Source organism: Anabrus simplex, chromosome 1 (assembly GCF_040414725.1).
Source record: "Anabrus simplex isolate iqAnaSimp1 chromosome 1, ASM4041472v1, whole genome shotgun sequence".
NCBI lineage: Eukaryota > Metazoa > Arthropoda > Insecta > Orthoptera > Tettigoniidae > Anabrus > Anabrus simplex.
This window is the reverse complement of record NC_090265.1, coordinates 146,291,628-146,305,651: the sequence shown is the minus strand read 5'-3', so window position 1 is coordinate 146,305,651 and position 14,024 is coordinate 146,291,628. Positions and strand designations below refer to the sequence as shown.

General features: G+C 39.0%; 1 long non-coding RNA gene across 1 annotated transcript in view; it reads left to right on the top strand.

The window, feature by feature from the left end:
• The first annotated feature begins 5,699 nt into the window (after positions 1-5,699).
• LOC136885136 (uncharacterized) overlaps positions 5,700-14,024 on the top strand; it is a 190,596-nt gene continuing 182,271 nt past the window's right edge. Inside the window, exon 1 of the long non-coding RNA XR_010861472.2 lies at positions 5,700-6,288. This is a non-coding gene — a long non-coding RNA (uncharacterized lncRNA). The remainder of the gene's footprint in view (positions 6,289-14,024) is intronic.

The following is a 14,024-nucleotide window of genomic DNA, read 5'->3' as shown; positions in this document are numbered from 1 at the left end:
TAAGTTCACCTGCATACACCCCAGCGTCGGTGGGTGGGGTCTGGCACATCCCACTTTGAGGAGTCTGGTGTCAGACCTAAGACGAGGCGCTGGTTGATAGAGTAGGCGCCTGAAGGCCATACATCTAATTTTTGATCTGATGATCTTAGAGGATCGAATCAAGAAGGACAAGCCCACGTACATGGCATTCATAGACCCAGAAACGGCATTCGATAATGTTGATTGGACTAAGCTATTTAGGATTCTGAAGGTGATTGGGATCAGATACCGAGAAAGAAGAATTGTTTACAATCTGTATAAAAATCAGTCTCCAGTGATAAGAATTGAGGGCTTTGAAAAAGAAGCAGCAATCCAGAAAGGAGTGAGGCAAGGCTGCATCCTCCCCCCCCCCTCTTTTTCAGTGTTTACATAGAACAGGCAGTAAAGGAAATCAAAGAGGAATTTGGAAAGGGAACCACAATCCAGGGAGAGGATATCAAAACCTTGAGATTTGCTGGTGATATTGTTATTTTATCTGAGACTGCAGAAGATCTCGAGAAGTTGCTGAATGGTATGGCCGAGGTCTTGGGTAAGGAGTAGAAGATGAAAATAAATAAGACCAAACCAAAAGTAATGAAGTGCTGTCAAATGAAGGCAAATGATGCAGATAATATTAGATTAGGAAATGAAGTCTTAAAGGAAGTACATGAATACTGTTTCTTGGGTAGTAAAATACCAGAAGTAAGGAGGACCTAAAATGCAGACTAGCAAAAGCAAGGAAGAGCTTTCTTAAGAAAAGAAATTTCCTCACTTCAAACATCGATATAGGAATTAGAAAGATGTTTCTGAAGACTTACATCTGGAGCATGGCCTTGTATGGAAGTGAAATATGGATGAAAACTAGCTCAGAAAGAAAGAGAATAGAAGCTTTTGAAATGTGGTGTTACAGAAAAGTGCTAAAGGTGAAATGGATAGATCGAATCACAAATGATGAGATACTGAATCAAATTGGTGAGAGGAGATCAATTTGGCTAAGTTTGACGAGAAGAACAGATAGATGATAGGACACATCTTAAGACACCCAGGACTTGCTCAGTTGGTTTCTGAAGGAAGTGTGGGTGGTAAGAATGGTAGGGGCAGACCAAGGTATGAATATGACAAGCAATTAGAGCAGATGTAGGATGCAATAGTTACGTAGAAATGAAAAGGTTAGCACAGGATAGCGTAACATGGAAAGTTGCATCAAACCAGTCTATGGACTGATGACAACAACAACAACATAAAAAAGAAGAAGAAGTTAAAATAGGCAGGCATATAAGCAATAAAACAGCCAAAATAGGCATGCAAATAGGCATCATTGTGTAAAATTAGCAAGCAAATAGGCATGAAACATTACTGATAATTTAACAGTATACCCAATGACTAAGGAAATAATTTACAACTAACAAATTTTCAATATTTTCAGGTAACACTCGTGTTCTATTGTTATGAAGAATGTTTCTGTATTGTGAGAATGATTTCTCAACATTAAAAAACGTCAATGAAGCCATTTCAACTGGTTTTAGGTCTACTGCTTCAACCTATCTCACCTTGTAACACTTTGGCAAATTTGAATATCTCTATCCACCCTGGATTTCATCACAGGGCCTTATAAGACATTTCCCTGATAGCAGTTACCTTCTCAGATGTTTGCTTAAGACTTCCATGGGAACTTAGAATTTCTATTCGGAATTGCTAGGCGGGCATTAATTCCATTGTGGAATTTTATCTCCTGTATGCGGTTATTGGACTGTGCCTCTTAAATAGGCTTCTGATAAGTTCACCTGCATACACCCCAGCGTCGGTGGGTGGGGTCTGGCACAATCCTGATGGACTCCACAAGGGGCATGCCCCTTCTCTCCAACTCTGTGATGGCCCCCGGCTACTTGCTGAAGTTGCCTTCAGGAACACCAAATCTGATCGAACCAATGGACAGGACATGGCTTTCTTAGCTTCTCTTATACAGACAGCATCCTGATCGTCCATGGCCTGAATTATATAGTGTTGCAACAAAACAACTTGCCACAATACATAAATTAATAGGGCTATAAATGCTACAATGCCGGCCATGTGGTGTAGAGGTAGTGTGCCTGCCTCTTACCTGGAGGCTCGGGTTCGAATTCCCGGCCATTTAGGGATTTTTACCTGGATCTGAGGACTGGTTTGATGTCCACTCAGCCTACGTGATTACATTTGAGGAGCTATCTGATGGTGAGATGGCGGGCCCGGTCAAGAAAGCCAACAATAACGGCCGCGAGGATTTGTCGTACTGACCACATGACACCTCATAATCTGCAGGCCTCCGGGCTGAGCAGCGGTTGCTTCATAGGCCAAGGCCCTTTGGGGCTGTTGTGCCATGGTGTTTGGTATGGATTTTTATAAATGCTACAATGAAATGTGATTATAGTCTTCAATCATAAAAAGATAAAAGGGACCTCCTTACTTCCAACTTGGCAGAACACTACCCTTCCATTGGTAGTGAAGTTGGGATCTCCAGTGATCTACTGCTTTAGCCCGTATCATTTTGAAGATTTTCTTTGTGCATTGCCAAACCCACTTCTCCAAAGTAAATAGATCTAAGCAATATCTCAAGACAAAGCATCCAACAATTTGCAGCAAGAGGGAGGTAGGGGATATGGGTGTGTACAACATAGTTCGATGTTGACTGGTTCTCGCATATCATCCTAGGAGGTGGTGAGAGGGGTGGAAGTCTTTGAGGTCAGTTTGTTCCTTGTTTGTCCTGAAGTAAATAACCCAAGTCTATTTCTGGAGACTTCTGAGAAGTCTCCTTATTATTAGTGGGGTAAATTGACAAACGAGAAAATAATTCTGTCGACCACTCCAGCTAGAATGGTAATGCATTGGAAGAAATTGGCCTTTTAAAAAACTGTCAAAAGGCATTAAATAGGCATGAACCCCTGAAATAGGCATTTACAGGCATAATTAAACCAATAAATTCTTGCTAAAAAGAGACTAAATGGATTTATATCTTAAAAGGCAAAGTTTATGTACACAGGAATAAAATAGGCAAAATCTCATCCCTGATAATTATATTCAATCACCATAATACCACTACATTTTTCGATACCAAATAGAGAACAATCAAATGCTGCATTCATTTTAGGAATTTTGGACAACAATATAAGAATCTCATATTTGGGTTATTACATATTGACTGTGTAGTATAAGAAAATTATACAATAGTCAATACACAAATGTGTCTTAAAAAGAATTTTAAGAAATATCACACAAATAGTGTTTTGGCACCTTTGGGCCTTGAACTGCCTTAAAAATAAGTTATAAAAATAAAACTCCTATGTAATTAACTACTGTATATAATTGTATATTTTTGACAGATCATTTTCCCTAATGCAGATCGTTAGATGCAGAGTGGGTCTTGGCCCATAAGTGGCCACGGCTGGTCCGTGGTCCAACAGCTCTGCATTCTGACCGGCTAACCGAGCAGAGGAGGGGTGGCCACGGTTCTCCTGTGGCTCTTCGTCTCTGTATTTGGGAGATGGGGCAGGGCTGGACCTCACAGCTGGCCCCAACCGTCGGCTGTCCTGAGAATGGTTTTCCATGGTTTTCTATTCTCCTGCACTAAGGCGAATGCCAGGACATTTCCTAATGTAGGCCACGCCCGCCAACACCCTCACCTTCTCTGTGCATCTCCCTCACCGTAATAAATCTCCCAGCCTGAGAGAAGGTGTTACCGTCTAAGAGGCTCGCCTCCCCCTTCAGGGGAGGAATGAAAACATTTTAGTAGTAGTAGTAGCCCTAATCCATTGGACAAAGAAGCACTGAAATATCAGGCCACAGGCACGTAAACAACTTTTCACCTCTACAAACTCACTTATCAGTCCAGATCGATCTTTCAACAGGCCAAATACCACCACTTCACCACAGTAGTATGTTCTGAAACTTTATCCGCTGCTGAATGCTTGGCCCTCATTCACCACACAGAGAGAGAGAGAGAGAGAGAGAGAGAGAGAGAGAGAGAGAGAGAGTGAGAGAGGAGGGGATTCCTAAGAAAGATCCTCAGCCCAGGTCAAAATTCTGAAAGCAAATATCACTTGAGGTTCAAAATGCAGAGCTGTGCTCTAAATTTGAAGTGCTCTCACTTGTTATGATTAAGCATCGTCTTATGTCTTATGGAAATCTGTCTCAACTGCATAACACCAGGATATATTGAGGTATTCTTTATCTTCTCATGACTAGGAAATGTATCACTCCATGGGCAATTGGAGTGACGGAGAACCTGGCTGGTATCTTCGAGACACCGGTTCAAGAAAGAAGTAAGTTCAGATCTGGGTACATGGGTTAAAGGATCTTCCAGAAAGAGTGAGAAGATGACCTGGTACAAAGTAGTCCGAAGAGCGAAGAACTACATTTTCTATCCAGATGGAAGAGTACTGGAAATCCAGAAAGGCTAACAAGTGTTACTCATGGTCGTAAGAGACTGAAACGATATGTAAAATAAGAAGAGAAATAAAAATACATATTTATAGAATAATGTGTCAAGGATTTTAGTTTAAAATGCCTCTCTTCCTTAATTCACTTATCAATTCCTATCTTTTCAGAGGCAGATACGGGATATGAAAAGGAATATTTGAAGATATATACTGTGGCAAATGAAATGTCGTATGGCTTTTAGTGCCGGGATATCCCAGGACGAGTTCGGCTCATCAGGTGCAGGTCTTTCTATTTGACACCCGTAGGTGACCTGCGCGTCTTGATGAGGATGAAATGATGATGAAGACAACACATACACCCAGCCCCCGGGCCATTGGAATTAACCAATTAAGGTTAAAATCCCTGATCCGGCCAGGAATCGAACCGAAGGCCAGTACGCTGACCGTTCAGCCAACGAGTCGGACACTGTGGCAAATGCAAGAAGACTATAGAAGTGTTTAAATTTTTAGCTGATATAACCTATGGTATTTGCTGTATTCGTTTATTGTTGTGGATACCAGTAAAAAAAAAAAGCAAAGTCACCTCTGTACAGGCCATGAAGGCCCCTTGGAGGAGTGAAAGGTAAAGGTTTCCACCATTGTTAACCTCGGCACATGATGGGGCTGCCTTTGCCCCCAGGAATTAATCTAGTACTCACTTTTGGTGTAGGCTGAGTGAACCTCAGGGCCATATGCACCTCCGGAAGTGGAAATCTCGTTTCTTAAATGTTACGGGGATTCGAACCCACGTCCGGGCGAACCGAGCACGCCTTTACCGCCTCGGCCAGGCAGCCCCCTGGATATCAGTAGGTATTTGTTAATTTTGTCTTATTTTTAAAGGAATCCTGAGCCAAGATTTAAATATTATTAAAACCACTGAATAATTAAGATACCGTAAGCCTAGTAATTTGTTTTTTCCATCATATGACAACACTTTGAAATCTTCGGGTTGAAGGGGGGCGGGAGCAGTTTATTAATTTTGGTGCGGAGGTACAATCGGTGTTCTGTGTGGAAAGTCCGGCACTGGGAGCATGCTTAGGATGCTCGTTTTGGTCTCCAATGCCCAGAATCGAACCACATGCATTTAAGAATTTAGTCCTTCGGGTTTACCACGTTCGGTCTGTGTCCTGGGGTCAAGCAAAAAGAATAGGAAGTTCAGTGTCAGTAAATCTGCTGTGTAGTTCGATGCCATCTTGCGGTAATTAAGGTAATCAGTCGGCAAAAAGATCTTTGAACTGGTTGAATGTGAGCTGAATCCAGTGATATGGCTGAATTAAAGAATTGGCTGAACTGAAGAGAAGTGTGAATCTGTTTATAGCTCTTTGGTTTATAGTTCGTAACAGGGCAGGTCAGTTCAGGGTTGCACTTCCAGTCTTCAAGAAAGTTCAATTTGTCGTTTTCTGATTGCTGGATTATATTCCATTAAATTCTGAAGAGCACTTGCCTCATCCCAAACAACGAACAACAATAGGTTATAATGGAAGTTTTCAGCTATAATAGAATGAACATTGTAGCTTAGCTTTTGTGAAATATGGCTAAATTACCTGTGGAGAGATCAATGTGTGTGTTAGTGTTGCAGAATATATTGTTTACCTTTTTTTCTAGAATAGGCTTTCCGTTTATTCTTTGAAATTGCAGGTGTTCGGTTTCGTTTCAACAAACGTGTATCGAGTTTTCATAATTCAAAATGCTAATAAAATTTAACCGCGTTCTTAAGAGTGTGAAATCAGTGGTAGTGTGAGAGTGATAACAAATGTGTTTTTTCGTGCAAACCCAAAGTCGCGTTCAAATTCTGCAAATAAAATTACTTCAAAATTCGGTGAGTGAGATATTAAAAATGAAAAAAATAGTTCGCTTTTGCTTATTTTTCGCTTTATTTGTAGTAGTATCGTAAAATCTGAAGCCTTTGCCTTCCGTAAGTACTACACATACGGGCGTGACGTATTGCCTATATGAACATAACCTTAATTTTGTCACCTGAATTCTCCATTGCCTGCTTGTTCTAAGATGTAAAGTTCCCCTCAGTGAACGGAAAAACGGGAAATAACCGATAGGCATACTAAAGAATACTAGATTTTAGTATTTATTCAAATTGGGCGTTGCCTCTGGATAACTTAATTGTAGGTTATAGTGGAACGTAAGCTTAGGCGTATCATGTATCTAAAAGATATTGATGAACCATCAGTTTCGGAGAATGTAAAATATATTGGTGTTTAAAATTACAATGAAATCATTTAGATTCTATAACTTGTATATAATACACATCCTCCGTAATCGTATCCCAGTCAACTGCCGCATAAGGAGAAGCAGTCCCTTTAGGCGCGGAGGCCTATGCATTTTTTAGTTGTCGAAACTTTCAGCTCGTCTTTGAGGAAAGTGCCATCCCTGTCATGGGAAAGAGGAGATTCTGTTTTGACCTGCACAAAATTCACATGCTGTCACTGATAGGCTGACTTTACCTCAAAGGGCTACAAAGGTTATGAGTTATGAGATCTCCAGTAAGTTCAATGAAATTAGAAAGAAAGAAGGTCTTGTATAATGTGCATGGGAAGTACTGGTATTGTAGATTGTACTGTTTGAATCCGGTTTTTTTTTTTTTTTTTTCAAATATTAGCAATAACAAATGGTAGGCCTAAGGATATGAATTTAATCCCATTACTGCTGTAGCTTGCTTGTAGTCTCAAGCCTTGGAACCCTGATAAATATGCCTTTTATTTTTATTTTGAATCTCTAATATAGAATAGATGAACAAGTGGGGTGCTGTATATCTGCAGTTGGCCTACAGCTCATAGGAAGCCTGCTTCACCAACTGTATCAGTTTTGCCAATGAGTTGAGATCTAAGTGATCTATCATGATCCTAATAAAAGTTGTGTGTGTATTCTGTGCAGTAAAAAGTGTGATAGATATCATATAACCGTGTGCTGAGCGAGGACAAGATCGTTGAGTGACTATTGTAGCCTAAAACCTAGTTTATAATCTAATGCCCATTCGGGCGAACGTTTCTTCTTAATTAAAATCCCACCAGAAACTAGTGAAATACTTTTCAAAAACTGCCCAGTAAAACCTCCCAAATAAAACATTTTTCAGCCCTACAAGTGAATTAGTATGGGATGGAATAGAAACATTACATTATCACAACTCTGTTAGGGAAACAAATTGTTTCAATTATGGTACAAAAACATATACTGTATTAAATTAGGCTACTGGGCCTTTAAGAGATTATAGTAATTTCTACTTATATGTGGGTGTGGGCAGAGAAGATTAGTCAGGGCGCAGAACCTTCCAACAGTGGTTTGATGTCCATGATACAGCAGTTGTGATACAGGAAGCACAAAATAGAAAAAATTACTGCCTGATGTTCACCATCCTTCTGTGAGGAGACAGCAACAGAAGAAAAGAAGAATTTTTACTTACCATCAAATGTAGAACAACTCCAGTAAGCTCTATTGACAATAGGCCAATTGACAGGCCTTTGCCTGTATTTTGCCATGCTGTTCAAGTAGTCCTTATCATTGTAAACCTTTTTTAAATATCGTGGTAGGAAATGCAGAGACACAGCATCACTTTCCTATCCGTCTTAAATGTGTGAATAAGAACAGAATTTACTGTCTTTTCATTCTATTGTAATGTACACATTTTTAATGTGATTTAATTCACCAAATACCTTTTGCACTTCCCCACTGACCATGGCAGGACAAATAGACATTTTTATTTCGAACAAAATGATTTTCTCTACTAGAATGTTTTCCTTCACTTCAGACTGAAAGGAGGATGTACCTTTATCATCTTTCAACCACTTTTCAGAAAACGGTTTACTCTCTGGAATAAACACAGTACGTCACATTCATTACACACTCCCTACACCAGGTAATAACTTAATTCATATTAAATGACTGATGCAGTGTTTCATCTTATTATATTATAGGCTTATGTCGCACAGTATAGTAGTTCACTCGTGGTGCATATAGTGGTGCACACGCACTACATTATTTCCATTCTTGGTCTCATCAAAAATTGATAAGTATTCAAGCTTTTTTAAATTCTAAAATAACCATGTTTTGCCCCAGTTTGGCAGTGGAATCATCAGTTGGTATTCCATACCTTTCAAAACACCGGCTAGTATGCTGAAACACTACTGCAAGCCACCTTCAAAGCAGTGACAATGCACTATAGGAGATATGTACCTCCAGCCTGAATACTTTTAATTTTTATTGATATGATATTCTCAAATGGTGAAATTGTGATCTCTGCTAGGAATTTAATTTTTGATTACGCAAGCTAAAGGCAGGCACTTTCTGCAGGCAGAGATACTTATATCCCCTTATCATTTCATGTGCTCCAGAGGAGTGTTATAGGGATGTATCAACAGTGTACTACCCTTATACTGAGATACAAACTACTTCAAATCCCGCTTTAGAATCTGACACTATCAGGCGAGTTGATCGTGCGGTTAGGGGTACGCAGCTGTGATCTTGCATCTGGGAGATAGTGGACTTGAACCCCATTAACAGCAGCCCTGAATATGGTTTTCTGTGGTTTTCCATTTTCACACCAAGCAAATGCTAGGGCTGTACCTTAATTAAGGCTACCTTCTCAATCCTGGCCCTTTCTCATCCTTCTGTCACCAAAAAACTTTGATATGTTAGTATGATGTTTACCTGCTAGCAAAAAAAAAAAAAAAAAAAAAAAAAAAAAAAAAAAAAAATCCTGGATGTCCATACATGGACCATAAAGATTTAAGAGAAGCCGGACTCCATTGCAGAAAAGCTGGTGCCAAAGAGTCTTCTCTCTGGTAAACAGACGTTTGATCTGTTCGCCTTTGCTGAGGAGTAGTTAAATCTAATTGGGATCATATGATCTTCTCTGACGAGACTTCTTTCAGTTCAGCAGAGGGCAGGCCTGTTCATGTTTACAGGCCGCATCTGTATTGTGTTGGGGTGGATATCATCTGAGGGGGCTGAAGTGCTTCATCAGTCAGATGACTGTCTAACATCGGACCAATATTTGGATATTCTACAGAATATTATGGTTCCGAGTGTAAGAGCACGCTATCCAAATGAGGTAATACAGTTCGTGTACCCTAATACAACTCCCCAGTCCCCTTGAGCAGTCGTGTTCAGGGCTGGTTTTCTGAGGAGGACTCCATTGATCTATTCTGTTGGGTCCTTTGAGTTCCAGACTTGAACCCCAATTAATGTGTGGGCAAGATGGAAACGCCATATAAAGAAAGATTGGACTTACCCTCCCCCGCATTCACATTATGCTTTGTTGGGGGTTACATTGTATGCATGCAAGGAGATCATCCTCAACAAATAATTTTTAGGAAGCTCATTGAGTCAGTGCCATGTCGGTTCCAACTAGTTATTCAAGCCGATGTATATTGGACAGGGTGTTAAAATCATGACAAATACTGTAGTACTATAGTCCTTTCCAGGACTATTATAATTAACCGCACAATGCCAGATTTTGCAATGAATAGAAATACACATGTATTTGGTTAATGCAACACTCTGAGTATTAAAAAAATGTTATGCGTAAATTAGGACTCGAACCCTGGTTCTTACCTTGACAGTGGGTATGCTTTGTCCGGGCTAAGTGGTACTCTCATTATTGTAAGGCTATTCCCTGCTGTGCATGGCAAGTAGCATATTTACACGTCTGTAACAGTTCTTTGAGTGGCCATTGATGATAAACTATGTGGTCGTTGCAAGCATTCAGAGTGGAAATACAAAGACTGTTCATATCATGCAGTTACACAACAGAATAATGGAATCCAGTAAATAATATACATGTACAACTATTCAAACCATGGATCTTTCCCCTACACCAACACTGACACAGCCGTGAAGTGCTTCACTTGCCAGATGTGTGTCTCACTTCACATATTTATTTAAACTGAATGGTAGTTTCTCGTCTGTTTCATGGTATTCGTTTGTTATTCTGATATATGGACAATCACATTGTGTACTGATAGTTGAATTTTGTCGGGAACATGTCGTTTAACAGTAAGAGAGTTGCTTTACCTTTTGTTGTAGCTGTACCACCTCACCCAAGGACGATGATCTCCTTTACAGGATTTTAAAATTTTTCGTGCATCAGTTTTTGAATGTTCAACTAGGCTATACATAAACTTATATAATAAAAGCAGTGAGAAACAAGAGCAAGGGCTGAACTTACATTTTTATTGAGTCCGATGACCAATAATTAACTTACAATACAGATATATTGCCGTTCACTGTCTGTATCAGCACAAATTGCAGACTCTCACCATCGACGCACAGTATAAACTTTGATACCAGTACTATACCTCATTATATACTGATTTTAACACTTGGTTTAATGATACTTGAGCATACACACATTGTTGACTTGACACAAGTTTGAAATAAGGTACATTATCTCTGTTGCTAAGATAATTGACAAAATACATCAGCACACAGCTAGCTGGAATTGATGGTTAAGTCACCATACTGGAATGAGAATAAGTATGTGTACTAGACCAGAGCACTTGAATAATAACTAGATTAACAATTTGTAGAATAATCTATTAGAACACTCTAATAAGAATTCATACACTGGACTGGTCTGTCTTGCCTTTATGTAGTCCTCTTTTTCCCATAATCTATCTTGACATGGACTGTGGTGGGCTATTGTCTATGGGCTTGCTATGGATCCGTATGCATGGGCTCACCTGGTCAAAACTTTGTGAGCTGTAGGCTTCTCTTTGACTTACAAACCGTTTCCCAGGTTATTATTAGCTCTCAAAATAACTCTTGAGTTTCCCAACTACCTGTTGACAACTAGGATCTAATATGGAGATTTTCCAGCTTCATATATTATTACTACATTAATACACAAATAAAATAATTCTAATGATGATTATAATAATATTAACAATGTTATCTCCCTACTTCTGAGGCACTAGAAATAAATATATATCCATCTTTCAAGCCAGCTTATATTAACAGATTATTATGTGCTCGCATTCTTATGCGACATTATAAGAAATATAGTGATAAGAATTAATAATGTTTTCTGTTAACTTAAATTTGAAATTTGCCATAAACTTCTGCTGTTTGACATGCTGATCCAGTGATAAAATCATGACTTCATTTAAAACTATTCACTATTCATTTCAGCACCCGTTTATAAATTACTATTTTAAAAAAATCATCAGCTCATAATGAATAATGTCTAATAATACTATTTTTTTCTTCTAAATAATATCCACTTGAATTACATTGATCAAATATATTTACAATCTGAACTGGCCAAGGAGTGTGATAGTGCACCGGTACCAGTACATAATCCACAAGGAGGCAGATGACCAGAATCTCAGCAGTGTACTAGCTAGTCAGTGTCCTGCAGAGATGTAGCATTCCAGCTGAGGGCATGCTAAAACACTGGTTATTTTACAGTTGAATAAGTCTGATACTTTTAATTTATACTGATATATTCTTTATCAGTGAAATGAAATTATAATTCACTACTGGGAACTTTTTTTCTATTACACTCAGACTAGGCCTACCTCAAATACAAGAAAAATTTTCATTGATTAAATATAACATGCATTCGACAGGGAGCAGGGAGATGGGCTGTCACCTCTTTTGTTGAACTGCGTACTTGAGAAGGTAGTACAAGAGTGTTGAAAGACGTTAAAAGAAAGAAACCTTTACTAGCCCTTAAGGATTGGGACAAAGAAAAATGGAGTGGAAATAGATTGCTTAGCATTCACTGATGATATAGCTCTGATGACAGAAAATTTCGAAAGTGCAACAGAACAGATCAATGTGTTGAAGGAAGTAGCAGAACAAACAGGTTTACAAATTTCCTTTCGAAAGACAGAAGTAATGTCGAAGGTCAAAGATGATATGGCACAACTATAACACCAAATATGGAACGATAAACCGTGTTAATAAATTTAAATGCCTTGGGGAATGGACCCAGCAAAATGGAGTTGACAAAGAGGCCATAGCAGCAGGAATCAAGAAAATGGAAGTCATTTTCCAAATCACCTGCAACATATACAAAAAGTGCTTTTCTCTGAACAAAAAAATTTGTCACTACAACACTTGTCATCAAACCAGTATCACTGTATGCACTGAAGGCTTTATCCTGTCCGAGAAATGTTTGCTTGCGGATTTAGAGAGGAAAGAAAGAAAGATCCTACGCACCGGCCCAAACTACAAAAATGCCATTTACATTAGAAAATCCAGAGAAGATCACGGACACAATGCGTAAAGACAGAGTTCGCTTCTACAGGTATATATGACAGATAATCGACTCTCGATGGACGAAACGTATCTTCAGTATATTTGAGTCAAATCCAAAAACAGCAATACCATGGTACGTTAGTGTCAAGAAAGATCTTAAAGAACTGGGGCATACAGGCAGAAGATGCACAAGACCAAAAGCTTTTCAGAGCAGCCATCAAGAATTTTTGGACTTTCCGGGACAAAAAACGGGCAACTGGTGCAAAATGGACAGGAGAATGTCATGGTAAACACAGTGAGCTAATGAAGATGATGTGGATGAAGCGAAAAATGAACAAATGCCAGAATGTAAAGTGAGGCTTATCGTAGTCCCTAGTTGGCTGATTAGCGAAGTTGAATGAATAACATATCAATACTTCCACATACATAAAAACTTATACCCATCTGAAAGTCTTCATTATACTGATTGGACATTTTTAAGAGCAAACTCTGTTTCAGAAAAAAAATTCATTAAATCTTTTGCTGTTCTATTTTTAATGGCATTTTTTTCACATTTTTCAACTGAAACTTTTTTTTTTAAAAAAGGTTAGTGACATTCAACACCATTGCACCTATTTTTAACTCACCTTTGACAATCTAGCAGTGACATTTGACCTTGAAGCACACGTTACTGTAGTACACCTTGAAAAAATGAACAGGGCACATTGCAGGCTTTCCTGGGCAGTTCTTACCAAAAAAGAAAATACTGTCTGTGCACTGCCCCTTCTTTGAACATTTTGCTGGTAAACTGGAACAAAGAACACGATTAGGTTTGTGACTCTTGTCCTGCTGCTCCCCAAGAAAGTGCCTCTCTGTCAGGCACGCTTGAGATAAGTAATCAGAAGATCTTCCTTGCTTCGCCAGCGGACTGCGCTGATACTCTCGTAGAAGTCCCATTATGACAGAATTTCTGAAGTTAGTAGCACTAATTGCCCTTTTTTGAAGTTTATTGTAGGTTACATACAATATTCTTCCATTTATTAGTGCAGTTTCAATGAGAAAATACCACAAGACCTGATACCACTTGAGTTTCTTGTGAACAGATGCATAGTTAGTTTTCAGCTGATCAAATTTATCAACTCCATTCATTTCATGATTGTAATTTACAGCTAACTTGGGTCGCATAGCCACTTTTACTTTTATTTTTTTATCTCTTCTGAATCGTCACAATCTCAGATGTGCGAGTGGTTGATAGCATGTTTACGTAGCCAATATCTTGCCAGGTGTACGCTAGCATTTCTTTGGATGGAAGATGCCAAAACTTAGTTTTTTGACCTTTCTTCATTTTCAGGCTTTCACCTC